The 15,483-nt window shown below is 40.5% G+C and overlaps 1 protein-coding gene across 2 annotated transcripts in view; it reads right to left on the reverse strand.

The window, feature by feature from the left end:
- The window catches only part of elovl5 (ELOVL fatty acid elongase 5), a 36,072-nt gene extending 31,882 nt beyond the window's left edge, over positions 1-4,190 (reverse strand). Inside the window, exon 1 of one of the 2 annotated variants that reach the window (XM_007240054.4) lies at positions 4,091-4,190. The gene's annotated coding sequence lies outside the window, so the exon portion shown is untranslated. Of the gene's footprint in view, positions 1-2,775; positions 2,798-4,090 lie in introns of those variants that run through there. The other variant, XM_022685041.2, reaches the window with a different exon arrangement.
- Between the last annotated feature and the right edge of the window lie 11,293 nt (positions 4,191-15,483).

Genomic DNA, 15,483 nt, shown 5'->3' on the forward strand with positions numbered 1-15,483 from the left:
GCATGACGCAGAAAAATTAGTCCATGCCTTCATCACCTCAAGGTAGATTATTGTATTGCGCTACTGTCAGGATGTTCCTGCAGTAACTTAAAGAAACTTCAGCTAGTTCAAAATGCTGCAGCCAGGGTCCTTACTAAAACGAGAAAATTTGACCATATTAGTCCAGTACTATCAGCACTGCACTGGCTTCCAGTCAAATTCCGCATAGACTATAAAATTCTCCTGTTAACATATAAAGCCCTACACGGGCTCGCTCCTGAGTATTTGCGAGACCTCATCTCCTGTTACGAACCACCATGATTACTTAGATCTCAGGGTGCTGGGTTCTTAGTAGTTCCTAAAATTCAGAGGAGCTCTGCAGGAGGAAGAGCTTTCTCTTATAAAGCGCCTCAACTCTGGAATAATCTCCCCGAATATGTTCGGGACTCAGACACAGTCTCAATCTTTAAGTCTACACTGAAAACTTACTTGTTTAGTTTAGCTTTTGGTAATTAATGTTTCCCTTTAGATAAGGCTGCAGATCCAGGGGTTCATGGACAGAAGGAATTGTGGTAAACTGAGATGTTGTTCTCCCACTGCACAAGGTCACTCAGGTTTGTGGACGGTGGAGTCGGTGGATGCCAGTGTTTCAGGGTGCCTCCATGTCTATGTTACCTTCTGGCTCTCTACCTTTAGTTAGGCTGTTTTATTCAGTTCTGCCGGAGTCATTAGCCACACTCTGATAATGTTTTATATTCTCTGTTTTACATAAATCCAGTCAAAACTAATTCCATCTCTCTGCCTTCCTCCAAGTTACTGACTGCCCACCTGTCTGACCCGATACCGATGGATGGAATTTAAAAGCCGTTTGACCAGTGGAAGGTGGGTTCCCCCTTAAATGTGAGTCTTGGTCCTCCCAAGGTTTCCTCCTCCTGCAGCTCTGAGGGAGTTTTTCCTTGCCTCTGCGCTCACTGGGGGTTCTGTATTCTGTATTTTGTATGTTTAATCTTTTGCCTGACTCTTTGTCCTGTGATTACGTTTCTGTAAAGCTGCTTTGTGCCAACACCTGTTGTAAAAAGCGCTATACAAATAAATTTGATTTGATTTCACTCTAGACTGTTACTGGGTTACTGTTAAACAATGTAAGAAGCAGAGAAAATCCAGAAGCAGAGAAACTCTCGGCTGTTACTGGGTTACTGATACACAGTGTACGGAGCAAAGCAGCTCTAGACTGTTACTAGGCAATTGTTAAACACTTTGATTAGCAAAGCAGCCCTATGCTGTTACTGGTTTAATGTTAAACATTATTATCAGCAGAGCAGCTCTAGGCTGTTACTAGGCTACTGTTAAACACTGATTAGCAGAGCAGATCTAGGCTGTTACTGGGTTACTGATAGTGCTGGGCGATAAAACGATGTCGATAGTTATCGAGGAAATTATATATCGCGATAAATATGATACGACAGACGATAGGATTTCGTTATACTTTATTTTCTATTTCCAGTTTAAGTAGCTCTGTGAACAGGTGCAGTACGCGATCAGGCAGCGCGCTGAACTGCATGCTTAGCCAAGTACCACTCGCCCCCTCCCCCTTACCCCCCACCCCGAGCCCTCTGACCTCTGATCCTCACACAGCTGATCCCCACAGCGGCTCCTTCTCTCCCATTTACTGGATAAACATAATTTATACGATAAGTTTAGCTGAGCTACCATGGAAAACTCAGTTCTAAATATGTGGCATGGAGTCTCCTCACCAACATATTTAGAGATGCACGCTTGTTCAGATTGCTGAAGGCAGGTAACGCTGCTCTGTTAGCCCGTCTGCTATCTTAGGGTAACTTGTCTGATACATCTCAGGTTCCGAGTTAGCGATGTTTAAGGTGTAAAAGGGATCTGTGCAATCTGTCATCATTAGTTAAAGTGTTTCAGTTATATTAGACACAAACATCCCTCTTTCTCAAGCTGCGAGACACAATTCATACAGCATTCAATGCTTTTTACATTCTAATAAACTAATGGGTAACGCACGTTAGCTGTGTTAATCCACTTTCCGTCTAAATTAACGTTAACTTCAGCACAAGTCATGGGTTAGCATATAAATACACAGAAAAGCAGCACTTCCATCTTTTTTCCTAACCCTCACTGTTTGTTAGAAAACCCTAAGGGGAAAATTATCCACTGTCTGTTTATACAGCGATTACTTTGTGTTTTTAGTTTTTAACAGATAGAGAGTCTGTTGTGCTGGATATTTTACTAAATACAGAAGATTATATAATCTGCGTAGCTGCATTTGAAACATCGCTGTTACTGAACTGGATGAGTTTTAAATACACTTGTTAAGTATTGTAAGTTTAGTCTACTGAAAGCCAGTAATGTTAGTATAAATCTGTACTGCAGTAGAAGTGAATCATTTCAGAAACTTGACTTTATTCGTCCCATCTCCATTACAGGCCACTTGCTTTAAAATATTTAAATGTTAGCATAATTTAAATGCAACAAAACTTAAAGGCTATTATTTTAATAAACATTAGCAGTAAAAAGACTAAGACTAAAACTATATCAAAATCACCTTTCAAAATGAACACTGTGATATACTCTTGTATTTTGCTTTATGTAGTTGCCAGCATTTAGGGAGGGGAATAATCAAGGGAATAATCCCTTGATTAAGTATAATTTTATTTTAAAAAATCCAAGTGCTTTTGCAATTTAGTTTAGTTGGGGGGGGGGGGGGCTGTGTGGATGTATAATGACTTTTTTTAAATTAATTTAAAAGCTGTCTGAGCACCTTGTACCCACCTGGCAAGTTGTGAAAATCCTAGTGTCTGTCCACAAGACTCTGAGCCTGCGAGTGAGCTTAGCCACAACTCCTTTATTCTGTCACTTACGAGTAAAGATAAACCTTTAAGTGTAACAGAAAGTGTTTTGATTAATAACGTGATACATATCGGCTGATATGGAAAACTATATCGTGATAAGATTTTTTTCCATATCGCCCAGCCCTAGTTACTGATAAACACTGTGATAAGTAGAGTAACTCCTGGCTGTTACTGGGTTACTGATAAACACTGTGATTAGCAGAGAAGCTCTAGACTGTTACTGGGTTACTGATAAACACTGTGATTAGCAGGGCAGCTCTAGACTGTTACTGGGTTACTGTTACTCAGTGTAAGAAGCAGAGCAGCTCTAGAATGTTAAACTGTTAAACAGTTTGATTAGCAGAGTAGCCCTAGGCTCTTACAGGGTTACACAGTGTTACACAGTGTGAGGAGCAGAGCAGCACTAGACTGTTACTGGGTTAATGTTAAACACTCATTAACAGCGCCGCTCTAGGCTCTTACTGGGTTTACAGTTAAATGCTGTGATAAGCAGAGCAGTTGTAGGCTGTTACTGGGTTACTGTTACACAGTGTGAGGAGCAGAGCAGCTCTAGGCTTTTACTGGGGTACTGTTAAACACTGGGATTAGCAGAGCAGCTCTAGGCTGTTATTGGGTTACTGTTAAACACTGATTCACAGGGCAGCTCTAGGAGGGATTGGTTGGATTCTCTGGCAGTGACAACCGGCTTAAAAATAATAGTTTCTCCCATTTATAAATAAAGGTGTAAAAACACATACAGCCATCTCTGAAACACAGTCTACCCCTAAACGTCTCTCCTTATTCAGGGCAGACTGCACATAATCGTTTCTGTACACGGGCGTGCATCTTATTATTAGCGGTGAGTAATCCATGTCCAGAGAGTAGGAATCCAGACCGGGGGTTACTTCCACCCGCCTGGGTGGGTCTGAAGCAGCTTAACCAAAGTACACCAGAGCAGCTCAGGCAGATGGAACACAACCGTGGGCTGGATTTTTAGTCTCTGGACCTGGATTTCTGCCCTCTGGACCTGGATTACCCACGGGACAACTTTTCTAGACAGGTTCTGAGCGGAGCAGTAAAACAGGGAGTTAAACATGGGGAAAAAGTTAAGAAATGTAAGAAACTTTGTATCTAACTAAAATGAGTATTTCTCTTCTTTGCGGTGAGTCCATCTATTGCATTAACCGGCCCGTGCTGCGGGTTTAACCCTGAAAAATGTCTGTATTATTTAGTAAAGTGTTAAGAACAGAACATACCTCCAGTTTATCCTGCTGCGCTACTGGGCGGCCGGCGTGTGTGTGTGTGAAAATGTGAAAAAGCTGAGGTGAGAACTGACCCTCCGCGTCATGAGCGCGAGGGGCGGCCCTGGAGCATCACAGTAGCCTGACAGAACAAAGTCGAACGATCCTCCGCGTGCTGCGCGAGACACCGCTGCTTTATTACAGTATTAAACCTCTGTTTAGAGCTCCGTAATGTTAGCTACTCTTCTTAATATGAAAAGCACTAAAATGGCAGTCTAATGTATTTAACATATCTTTAGGTTAGCTGTGTTCAATGTAAATGTGTTCGAGTAACTTTGTTCATTGTAGGGTGATTCTTAGATTATGTGCACCTTTGGCCTTGTAAAGTTAAGTGAAAAAAACATTATACAAATTGAACTCACACAGCTTCATATGTTTAAATAACCATTGTAATATTAAGATCCATTATATTTCAAACTAAATTTACAAGTCTAATTGTTATTTTTTACATTTGATCTGACCCGGAATAAACAAATGTAATTTCCACCACATTTCATTTAACACATATAAATAAACAGTGCAATAATTAGAACCATTAGCTTAACTATTTGTACCAGTTACTACTATTTACAACAATAATTCATTTCTGAATGACCTAAGATTAACTGTCCTAAGGATCAAATGCTGAACTGAACATGTTTCACAATGTGAAATGCAGTATTACTTTGGGTAGGTCCTTGTAAATAATGAATAATTTGTTTTGTTACATAAGGTAATGCAAGTCATCAATAAATGTAAATATGAGCTGACTAATTTTTGGAAATTTTGTGAAAAATATGTGCGGTGATGGAAATGACACGCTGTGATGGAAATGACAATGACTAAACACATAGAGAAAACGTAGATATATTTATTACATTACATTACATTTGGCAGACGCTTTTGTCCAAAGCGACTTACAATAGTCAAGTACAATGTAAAATAAGTTTAAAGGTAAAACATCTTTGGATAGGGATAAAAGGAGGTCAAAGGGGAATAATAGGATAGAGGAGTGAAGGAGGGGAAGAAGGAAATGGGGTTAGAAGTAGTTAGTGTGTTAGAGGTGTTAAGAGAGTAAGTGCTCTTTGAAGAGCTCTGTCTTCAGGAGTTTCTTAAAGATAGCGAGAGATTCTCCTGATCTGGTAGTGGAAGGTAGTTTGTTCCACCATTGGGGAACTCTGTATGAGAACAGTCTGGATTGCTTTGTGTGAGTGTTTGGCAAAGCGAGGCGACGTTCATTGGAGGAGCGCAGCGGCCGGGAGGTAGCGTAAGCCTTCAGGAGCGAGTGCAGGTAGGAAGGAGCCTGTTCTGTCATCACCTTGTAGGCGATTGTAAGAGCTTTGAATTTGATGCGAGCATCAACTGGTAGCCAATGGAGCTCAATGAGCAGCGGGGTGACATGTGCCCGTTTTGGCTGGTTGAAGACCAGACGTGCTGCTGCGTTCTGGATCATCTGGAGTGGTTTTACTACACAGGCCGGGAGGCCAGTTAGCAGGGCATTGCAGTAGTCGAGGCGTGAGATGACGACCGCTTGCACCAGGAGTTGGGTGGCCTGTTGCGTCAAGAACGGTCTAATTTTTCGGATGTTATAGAGCGCAAAGCGGCAGGACCGAGCAACCGAGGCCACATGGTGCATGAAGGAGAGTTGGTCATCAACCAGAACACCCAGGTTCCTAGCAACCTTTGTCGGTGAGAGAGAGAGAGAGTCGATACTTATAGAGAAGTTGTGTTGAAAAGATGGTTTTGCTGGTATAACCAGAAGTTCAGTCTTTGAGAGATTTAATTGAAGGTGATGCTCCTTCATCCATGAGGATATGTCAGAGAGACACTGCGATATCCGTGCAGAGATTGAGTGATCTTCAGGTGAGAACGACAGGTATAGCTGGGTGTCATCCGCAAAGCAATGGTAGGAAAATCCGTGTGAGCGGACAACCTGACCAAGAGAGGTGGTGTATATGGAGAAGAGAAGGGGTCCCAGTACCGATCCTTGGGGAACCCCAGTGGATAAGGAGCGGGCTGAGGACAGCTGTCCTTGCCATGACACCTTGAACGAGCGCCCAGTGAGGTATGATCTGAACCATGACAGCACATTGTCTGCGATCCCCATGTTTGAGAGTATAGTTAGGAGGAAGTCATGGTTGACTGTGTCAAATGCGGCCGAGAGGTCCAGCAGAATGAGCACTGAGGACTGACCTGCAGCTCTGGCAGTTTTCAACGCTTCAGTCACAGACAACAGAGCCGTCTCGGTAGAGTGTCCTTTTTTGAATCCAGATTGGTTCTGGTCCAGGAGGTCATTCTGGGAGAGGAAGCCAGAGACCTGATTTAAAACTACTCTCTCGAGTGTTTTAGAGAGAAAGGGTAGTAGTGAGACCGGTCTGTAGTTATCAACCTGGGCGGGGTTGAGAGAAGGCTTTTTAAGCAGTGGTGTCACATGTGCTTGTTTGAAAGCAGTTGGGAAAACACCAGAAGTTAAAGAGGCATTGATGATGTGAGTGATAGCCGGAATGATTGCAGGTGCGATGGTTTGTAGTAAGTTTGAGGGAATTGGGTCAAGCAGTAGGACGGCTACGTGTTAGGAGAGCCAGTGTCTCGTTCTCAGTGAGAGAAGTGAACGAGGAGAGCGCAACGCCTTCGGTGGAGGGACACCGGGCTGCAGAGCATGTAGTAGGACTGCTACATGTTACATCAGTAAACTGGTTGCTGATAGCTGCCACTTTCCCAGTAAAGAATGATGCAAGTGTTTCAGCAGTAAGGCATGTAGCCGGAGGAGGAGGAGGAGGGTTCAGTAGTGATTTAAAAGTAGCAAATAGTTTCCGGGAGTCTGTGAGGGAGCTGAATTTATTGTGATAAAATTCAGCTTTAGCAGTCGTGATGCTGGCTGAGAAGGAAGCCAGGAGCAGTTGGTAGTTTTTTAGGTCTGCTTGTTTTTGGTTTTTATGCCATTTTCTTTCGGCAGCTCGGAGTTTGGAACGTAGTTCCCTCAGTGAGTTATTTTTTATCCATGGCTGCGGTTTGCTAGAGCTAATGGTTTGAGATGTAAGAGGACAGAGGTTGTCCAAACAGGAGCTTAGTGTGGAGCAGAGTGTATCGGTGGCATCATTTACATTGAGTGATGAAAATGAGCCTGGTGGGGGCATGTTGTCAGTCACCAGCGAGGAAAACTGGTCTGCTGAGATATCTCGTAAATGTCGGCGGAAGGAGACCATCGTAGGAGTAGCCGTGGGTTTGTTTGAAATATGAATATTGAGTTTCATGAAGTAGTGATCCGAGAGGTGCAAAGGAGTGACAGTTAAAGAGTCGGTGTCACAGTTACGAGTGAAAATCAGGTCTAGATGTTTGCCAGCTTTATGTGTTGGAGGGCTGGGGACCTGCTCCAGTTCGAAAGACTGCATGAGAGATGAGAAGTCTGTAAAGTTGGTACTGTCGTTGTGGATGTTCATATCCCCTAGAATGAGCATGGGACAATCTTGCTCAGGGATAGAAGACAGTAGCATGTCAAGTTCGTGTGTGAACTCGCCCATTTGTCCAGGAGGACAGTAGATAACAATAATGGCAAGTTTTGCTGGAGTATTAACCAGTGTGGCATGATACTCAAATGAACTGTATGAGTTTGCAGGTAGTAGTGGAGTATGTTTTAAGCCATTAGCGATTAATAGGCCAGTTCCACCTCCTCGTCCTGAGGGACGAGAAGTATGGGAGAAGGAGTAATTATTGGAAAGAGCCGCCGGAGTAACAGTGTTTTCAGGTTTGATCCAAGTTTCAGTCAGGGCCAGCAGTTGTAAGGCCAGATGATTTGCATAAGAGGCGATAAAGTCTGCTTTGTTAACAGCCGACTGGCAGTTCCATAGCCCAACAGAGAATGAGGTAGTAGTGGGCGTGGTTTGTTTTAGTGGCCGCAGGTTAGTATGGTCCTGGCGCCTGTGTGTGTTTTTTCGCCTTCTGTGAGTACCGGAGATAACAGGAATGAGTAACTGTATTTAGTGTAAATTTCAGAATAACTTTCTTCAGTGCAACTTTTTTTCAGGGTAACTGTGCTAACTGTGTTCAGGCTAACTGTTTTAATGATTGCTGTGTTCAGTGTAACTTTTATTTGGGGAAGTTGTGTTAACAGTACCCATGTTAACAGTACCTGTGTTAACGGTAACTGTGTTCAGGGTAACTGTATTTAGTGTAACTGTTCATGTAGCTGTGTCCAGTGTAACTTTTTTTCAGGGTAACTGTGTTCAGGGTAACTGCATTATAGTGACTGTAGCTGTGTTTAGTGTTACGTTTTACAGGGTAACTGTATTAACAGTAACTGTATTCAGTGTAACTGTGTTCAGGGTATCTGCATTTAGTGTAACTGTATTCAGGGTAAATGTATTTAGTGTAACTGTTCTTAGTGTAACTGTATTTGGTGTACCTGTGTTTAGGGTAAATGTTTTTACTGTAACTGTATTTAGTGTAACTGTGTTCAGTGTAACTGTATTTACTGTAACTGTGTTCAGTGTAAATTCCGTATTTCATGTCCTGTCCCAGGCATTCCATTCCCATTTTTCAAAAAGTGAGGAAATGTCCTGTTTTTTAAATGACCTTCATTGGACCATTAAATTAACAGGCACTAGGGCACTGCGCACGGCGCTGCGTGTGACATAATCCCTGAGCCGCCTCAGTGAGAGCAGTAGACAGCGTGTCAGAGCACGCCAGCACCCTCCCCACAGTGCAGTCTCACAGTCAGAGCATGCACACCCCGCTACACCCCCCCCCACACACACTCCCCCGCCCCCCTTCACGGTGTCCTGGTTTACCCAAATGAAAATATGGCCTTAGTGTAACTGTGTTCAGTGTTACTGTGTTCAGGGTAAATGTATTCAGTGTAACTGTGTTCAGTGTAACTGTGTTCAGTGTCACTGTGTTCAGTGTTACTGTGTTCAGTGTAACTGTGTTCAGGGTAAATGTGTTCAGTGTTACTGTGTTCAGGGTAAATGTATTCAGTGTAACTGTGTTCAGGGTAAATGTATTCAGTGTAACTGTGTTCAGTGTTACTGTGTTCAGGGTAAATGTATATAGTGTAACTGTGTTCAGGGAAAATGTACTAGTGTAACTGTATTCAGTGTAACTGTGTTCAGTGTTACTGTGTTCAGGGTAAATGTATTCAGTGTAACTGTGTTCAGTGTTACTGTGTTCAGGGAAAATGTATCTAGTGTAACTGTGTTCAGGGAAAATGTATCTAGTGAAACTGTGTTCAGGGAAAATGTATCTAGTGAAACTGTGTTCAGTGTAAGTTTGAAATTCTCTCTATTAGATGAGAATCTCAGCTAGCGGTGCTGTAGCTCCGGTCTGTGTGGAACTCCCGCTCCGGGCGCAGTGGGATTCTGCAGCTGGTTAACGGACCAGTCGGTGAGTTTTTTGGGGTTCTGGTTAAAGGTTAGCAGCTTTTTGTTCAGTGGTTAAACTGTGTGTTTGGTGAAGAACACGATCTGTATAATGAGTAACGCATCTGAACTCCCCACTGTACCGGCAGCGCTGTAATCACCCTCACTCCCGCCCACAGTCATCCGATTCCTGTGAAGTCTGAAACCGACCAATCACAGCGCGCCTCTCCTGCAGCCGCCAACAAGAGCAAAGAGGACTAACTGCGCATGACACACACACGAGACCGGGGCCAACTGCAGCTGATATTCATAGACAAGGGCGTAGGAGCGGGTTTGATATTTAATATGAATTAAAACCCACCCTATAGTGTCTCAGGACAACATTTGTGGAATTACTTTTAATCACAAATGAACCATTTTTTGTACTTCTGTTTATTATTAGTTACATTCAAATAAAGGTCACTTCACAACCTAAACATGTTACTCCACATGACGTTTGTGATTAATGTCTGAATTATATACATATATGACAAAAACTGATGAGGCATCACCTAATGTTTAAAATAGTATAACAGATGTGATTATTATTATTATTATTATTATTATTATTATTATTATTATTATTATTATTATGTATTGGCATGTCAATTCTGCATCAATTTTTGTATTTACATTTATGCCACTCTTTTTTTTTAACGCAGTAGTGTTGGGTCATGTGTTTTTAATTTTTTCGTCTAAAAGTATTTCTTATGATTGTGATCTTTTACATAAAATAATGTAACCTTATGTTTCATAGTACTTTTTGGCAGAAGTTAGATAACCCGAACCCTCCTAGTCTGTTAGTATCAAGAGCTTTTACTAAAGGACCATATATATTCCATCAGTAAATACATTCCTCAATAAAGTATGCAAAACAATACATCAACAATAAATTTAATTTAACAATGTAATAATGTAAACAATGTATTGGTTTCTAAATTGTTCTTTTACCTTTTATGACATGAATTATTTAAAAAAATATTAATAAATATTGGTCGTAAGGGGCCTACACTATTAATACTTGAAAATTATTGTATTGTATTGTATTGTATACTGTATATTCTGTACGCATAGTTTTGCTTCTCTTAACCTGTTCTTTCTTTTGATCAGTTCAGTTCACTTCAGTCCTCTCCACATTTCCTCTCTCTCCAGCTCAATTATCTCTTCTACCCCTCTGAATAATAAATTACACCACAATATTTGAGAACAAACTCTAACAGACCCTGACTCTAACCCTGAACAATTAAATAAGTTCAATTTGCAACATTCACAACTCAGAACATTCACAACTATTAAAATAAACTACTTTTGCAACATTTTCTCTATGCTTTCCACAAACTTGTTTAAACATTGTCAAACTAAGTTGCTGTATAGTTGCTTAAAACATACAATTACAGTAAAAATAAAATCAAGAAACAAATGGATTTGCCTGAAATCTCTCAATTTACTCAGGACATGTGGTCTTACTGTAAACTGAACAGAAGTCAGGTTAGATTAGTGTTTCTTAAACCTGCTCCTGCATATTTTACGGCATATTCCCTCCATTCTGCATATTCTAGATCTTTCTCTGTTTAAAGGCACTTTAATAAGGTAAGTGGTGGTATGATGTGTCTAATAAACTGCTAGATAAAGATGATGATTGAGTTATGGTCCATAGGGGGCTAAGGAATTTTAACAGGTAAACTTAATAAAGGATTGTTCATTAGCTGATCAGTTGGATCTGGTGAAAAACACAATTTTAGGGAAGTGATCAGAGTAAAGAAACTGCTTTAAACTACCAACATAAAGTATTATACTTAATTCTGGCTATCCTCTACATCCAGCTTCTAGCTAACTAGTTAAGTTTGCTTAAAGAATTTTCCTTCATTACAGTTTACAGTAATCCTAGTCACAGATCACAATGACTAGTCACAAACTGCATTTATGAAGCACACAGTGGGTTTGATCTGTGTGTCTTTGGTATCAGAAATAATCTCATCACAGTTTACATGGTTAGCTACGTTGCCTTTCTTTAAAAAAAAAATCGCCATATATCCAGATATGTTTTAACGCCAGCTCTGTGCAACCTGCTTCTAAATTTAAAAAGAAAACAAAAAAATCCTCCACAGTACTGCTCTGCGCTTAGCAAACCCTTCAAACTGATTGGCTGTTTCTCCCGAGAGACGGAACTTTCTCCCTGATCCGGCGCCGTGATAGGCACTAAGAGATTTCCCACACAGGGCTAAGTGGTCTGTCGAATCTGCTGGATCTGCTCCTGGCGACACTGTTCTGCGGTATCATTTTTTGGGGGGACAAATCCACCTGGTTCTGATATCCACCCCCCCTCCCGGTTTCCTAAGCCAATGTTGATAGAGCTTCTGTATTGATTAATAAAGATTTTATGTTATAGACAAACACAAAGTATTGTATAAGTGTGAGGTGGAAGGAAAATGGTTTTCTTTTATTTTTTTTTATATAAAAATAAAAGTGTGACGTAAAGTACACTTTACATATTCATCCCCCTTTACTCTAAAACCCCTAAATAAAATCCTGTGCAATCAAATGCCTTTAGAAGTCACAGAACAAGTTGAAAGAGTCCAGCTGTGTGTAATTTAGTCTCACTTGTTTGTTGTCACTTGTTCTGTGAAGGCCTCAATGATTTGTTAGAGAACACTAGTGAAAAAACAGCACCATGAAGACTAAGGAACTCACAAGACAGGTCTGAGATAAAATTGTGGTGAGGTTTAAAGCAGGGTTAGGTTATAAAAAACATATCCCAAGCTTTAAGCATTCCAAAATGCACTGTTAAGATCAGCAACAGATCAAGCGAGGAGAGCGCTGATCAGAGAAGCAGCAAAGAGGCCTATAGTCACTCTAGCGGAGCTGCAGAAATCCACAGCTCAGGTGGGGAATCTGTCTACAGAACAACTATCATAAGTCATGCGCTCCACAAATATGACCTTTATGGAAGAGTGACAAGAAGAAATCCATTGTTAAAAGACATATATAATTGCTGTTTGCAGTTGCAACAAACATGTTGAAATAGGTGCTGTAGTGATGAGAGCATTGTTGAACTTTGTGGCCTAAATGCAAAGCACTATATGGGAAGGAAAAGGAACACTGCTCATAACCCTGAACACACCACCCCCACTGTGGAGCCGGTTTAAGGAAAAAGTCCCGCCTTTAAGGAGATACAGCCAATCAGGTTGCTGTATTTGCGGAGCAGAGGAGAGTCAGTGTGAGTGGGGAAGCCCCTCCCTCACGAGCAGTGTTGGGCACTTTACTTTGAAAAAGTAATTAGTTATAATTACTGGTTACTTCTCCAAAAAAGTAACTGAGTTACTAACGGAGTTACTCCAGTATAAAAGTAACTAGTTACCAGTTAAAGTAACTATTGCGTTACTTTTTATTATTCACCCGTCAAAAAAAAAAAAAAAATCAATTATGTATTTACTATTATTATTAGAAAAATAACAAACGAAAATAAACCCAAAATGTTGACAAAAATATAATCTAACGAATTTAAAAAAAAAAAACAACGAAAATTCTCCACACAACCAAAGAAAATTACTAAAACTTGTAATACTGAAAAAAAACGGAAAAACGCGTCTGGGGATGAAATTAAACAAACCAAGCCAAGCGAAATATAATCAGAATTATGTTAATTAACACTAACATAAAAGCACAGAACTATTATTTAATTAAAATGATTTTTAAGAACAGCTACACACAATGCTGCAAGTCAAATGCGGAGGCGTTTCACGTGCGCCCAGAGCTACGTGATTACATTTTTCATTTTTATTATAGTTTAATTTTATTTTGTTTTAATTTTTTCTGTTCAGTAAGTTTTAATTTGTTTTTAGACTGGGCTTGCTAGTTTCTATTAGTTTTTACACATCTCATCAGAGAGATCAATCTAATAAACGTGAGAGAGAGAGAGAGAGAGAGAGAGAGAGAAAAAGAGAAAGAAAGAGATTTGCGTGTTCTGGTATGAGCTACTCACAGGTAAATGTTCTCACATACTGTATCTCCTGTTTCTCTTTCATCTGCCTGGCGCTCATATTGTAATCCCATACATAATTCTGCAGTTTCTCAGTGTTTTCCGTTGTATTTTGCGGCTAGCGCGAGCGCTTTACACAAGAACTAACGGACCACGAGGTGCAGCGCACTCGGCACAACACCGCCCGCTGTACAACAGCGCTTATAAATAAATTAAACACGAAAATGAGGGTATTCTATCAGTAATTTCAGTTCGTTTTAGTTAGTTTTATAAACACAAAATACAGTTCGAGATAGTTATGTTTTTTTCCTTTTAATTACCGTTTTTATTAGATTCAGTTAACACAAATGTTTTTCACTTTCAGTTTTCACTATTTCGTTTGCTTTAGTGAACAATAATAATTGGTTACTTAGCAACATTGTGATTATCACACCAGATCTTTATATAAAATAAAAATAGGAGCCCGATTTCGGGTCGGGTCAGGTTCGGGCAGAGAATCTGAGCTCTAAAAGAGAAAGCAGCAGCACCACAAAAACCGGAGCAGCTAAAAAGAGTTTAACGTCCTTTTAATCGGAACTTGGGCTATCCACGGCAATCACTGAATTGATTAGAGCACGCAAATCGTCACAATTGTGCCTCACTTCACCACGCCAAACCACAGGCACAGCGGCCAGAAGCTCAAGTTCACCGAAGGAGGGGTTAACGAGGGCAAAGCCAAGTTAAAAAAAAAAAAAGTTCATAGAGCTGCTAAAGTAACGTGCAGTAACGGGGTGTCGGAAATGGTAACGGCGTTATAGTTACAGTCAGAGTAATTAGTTAGATTACTCATTACTGAAAAAAAGTAACGGCGTTAGTAACGGCGTTAGTTTTAACGCCGTTACTCCCAACACTGCTCACGAGAAGGGTAATGCTGCAGATCGGAGCCCCAGTGGGCGTGGCTTAAAGGCGGAGCATGTGTCAATCATTTTCGACTGCAGCCAATCAGATACTACACTTTCGTTGTCAGTCACTTTTTATTAAGCCAATCCTCAGACAGACCAAGCTGCCCATTATTTTTTACTGCAGCCAAATCACCTTAACAGATCTGTCAAAAGAAGGCGGAAACTGCGTTGCTACCGGTTAAACGTAGCGCGATTTAAGCTTCTGAACAGTGAAGCTGAATGTGTATAAGTATTTTACAAAATACTATATTAACAGTTTAAAAACATTTATGTGCTACTGTAGTTAGTCCTGCCTTTATGCCGCTCTTAAACAGAAGTAACTGAATGAAAACGTTAGAAAAGCTCTGACTTTAGATATTTTTAAATCAAAGATTAAAATACTCGTTTTTCTGGAATGGCACTTTTGTGTTTTTTAATCGTGTATGTGTGTGTACACACACACACACACACACACATATATATATATATATATATATATATATATATATATATATATATATATATATATGTACACACACACACGATTTTATGCAATTACTGCAATGAAGGAAAAAAAACCCCACAAAAGTGCCATTCCAGAAAAACGAGTATTATAATCTTTGATTTAAAAATATCTAAAGTCAGGGCTTTTCTAACGTTTTCATTCAGTTACTTCTGTTTAAGAGCGGCATATAGGCAGGACTAACTACAGTAGCACATACATGTTTTAAACTGTTAATATAGTATTTTGTAAAATACTTATACACATTCAGCTTCACTGTTCAGAAGCTTAAATCGCGCTACGTTTAACCGGTAGCAATGCAGTTTCCGCCTTCTTTTGACAGATCTGTTAAGGTGATTGGCTGCAGTAAAAAATGATGGACAGCTTGGTCTGTCTGAGGATTGGCTTAATAAAAAGTGATTGACAACGAAAGTGTAGTATCTGATTGGCTGCAGTCGAAAATGATTGACACATGCTCCGCCCTTTAACCACGCCCACTGGGGCTCCGGTCTGCAGCATTACATAGATGTCCCTCGCTGTGAGTTAAGGCAGAGGGTGCTGCAGTTGACGTTTAA

This window comes from Astyanax mexicanus, chromosome 7, assembly GCF_023375975.1.
Source record: "Astyanax mexicanus isolate ESR-SI-001 chromosome 7, AstMex3_surface, whole genome shotgun sequence".
Lineage (NCBI taxonomy): Eukaryota > Metazoa > Chordata > Actinopteri > Characiformes > Acestrorhamphidae > Astyanax > Astyanax mexicanus.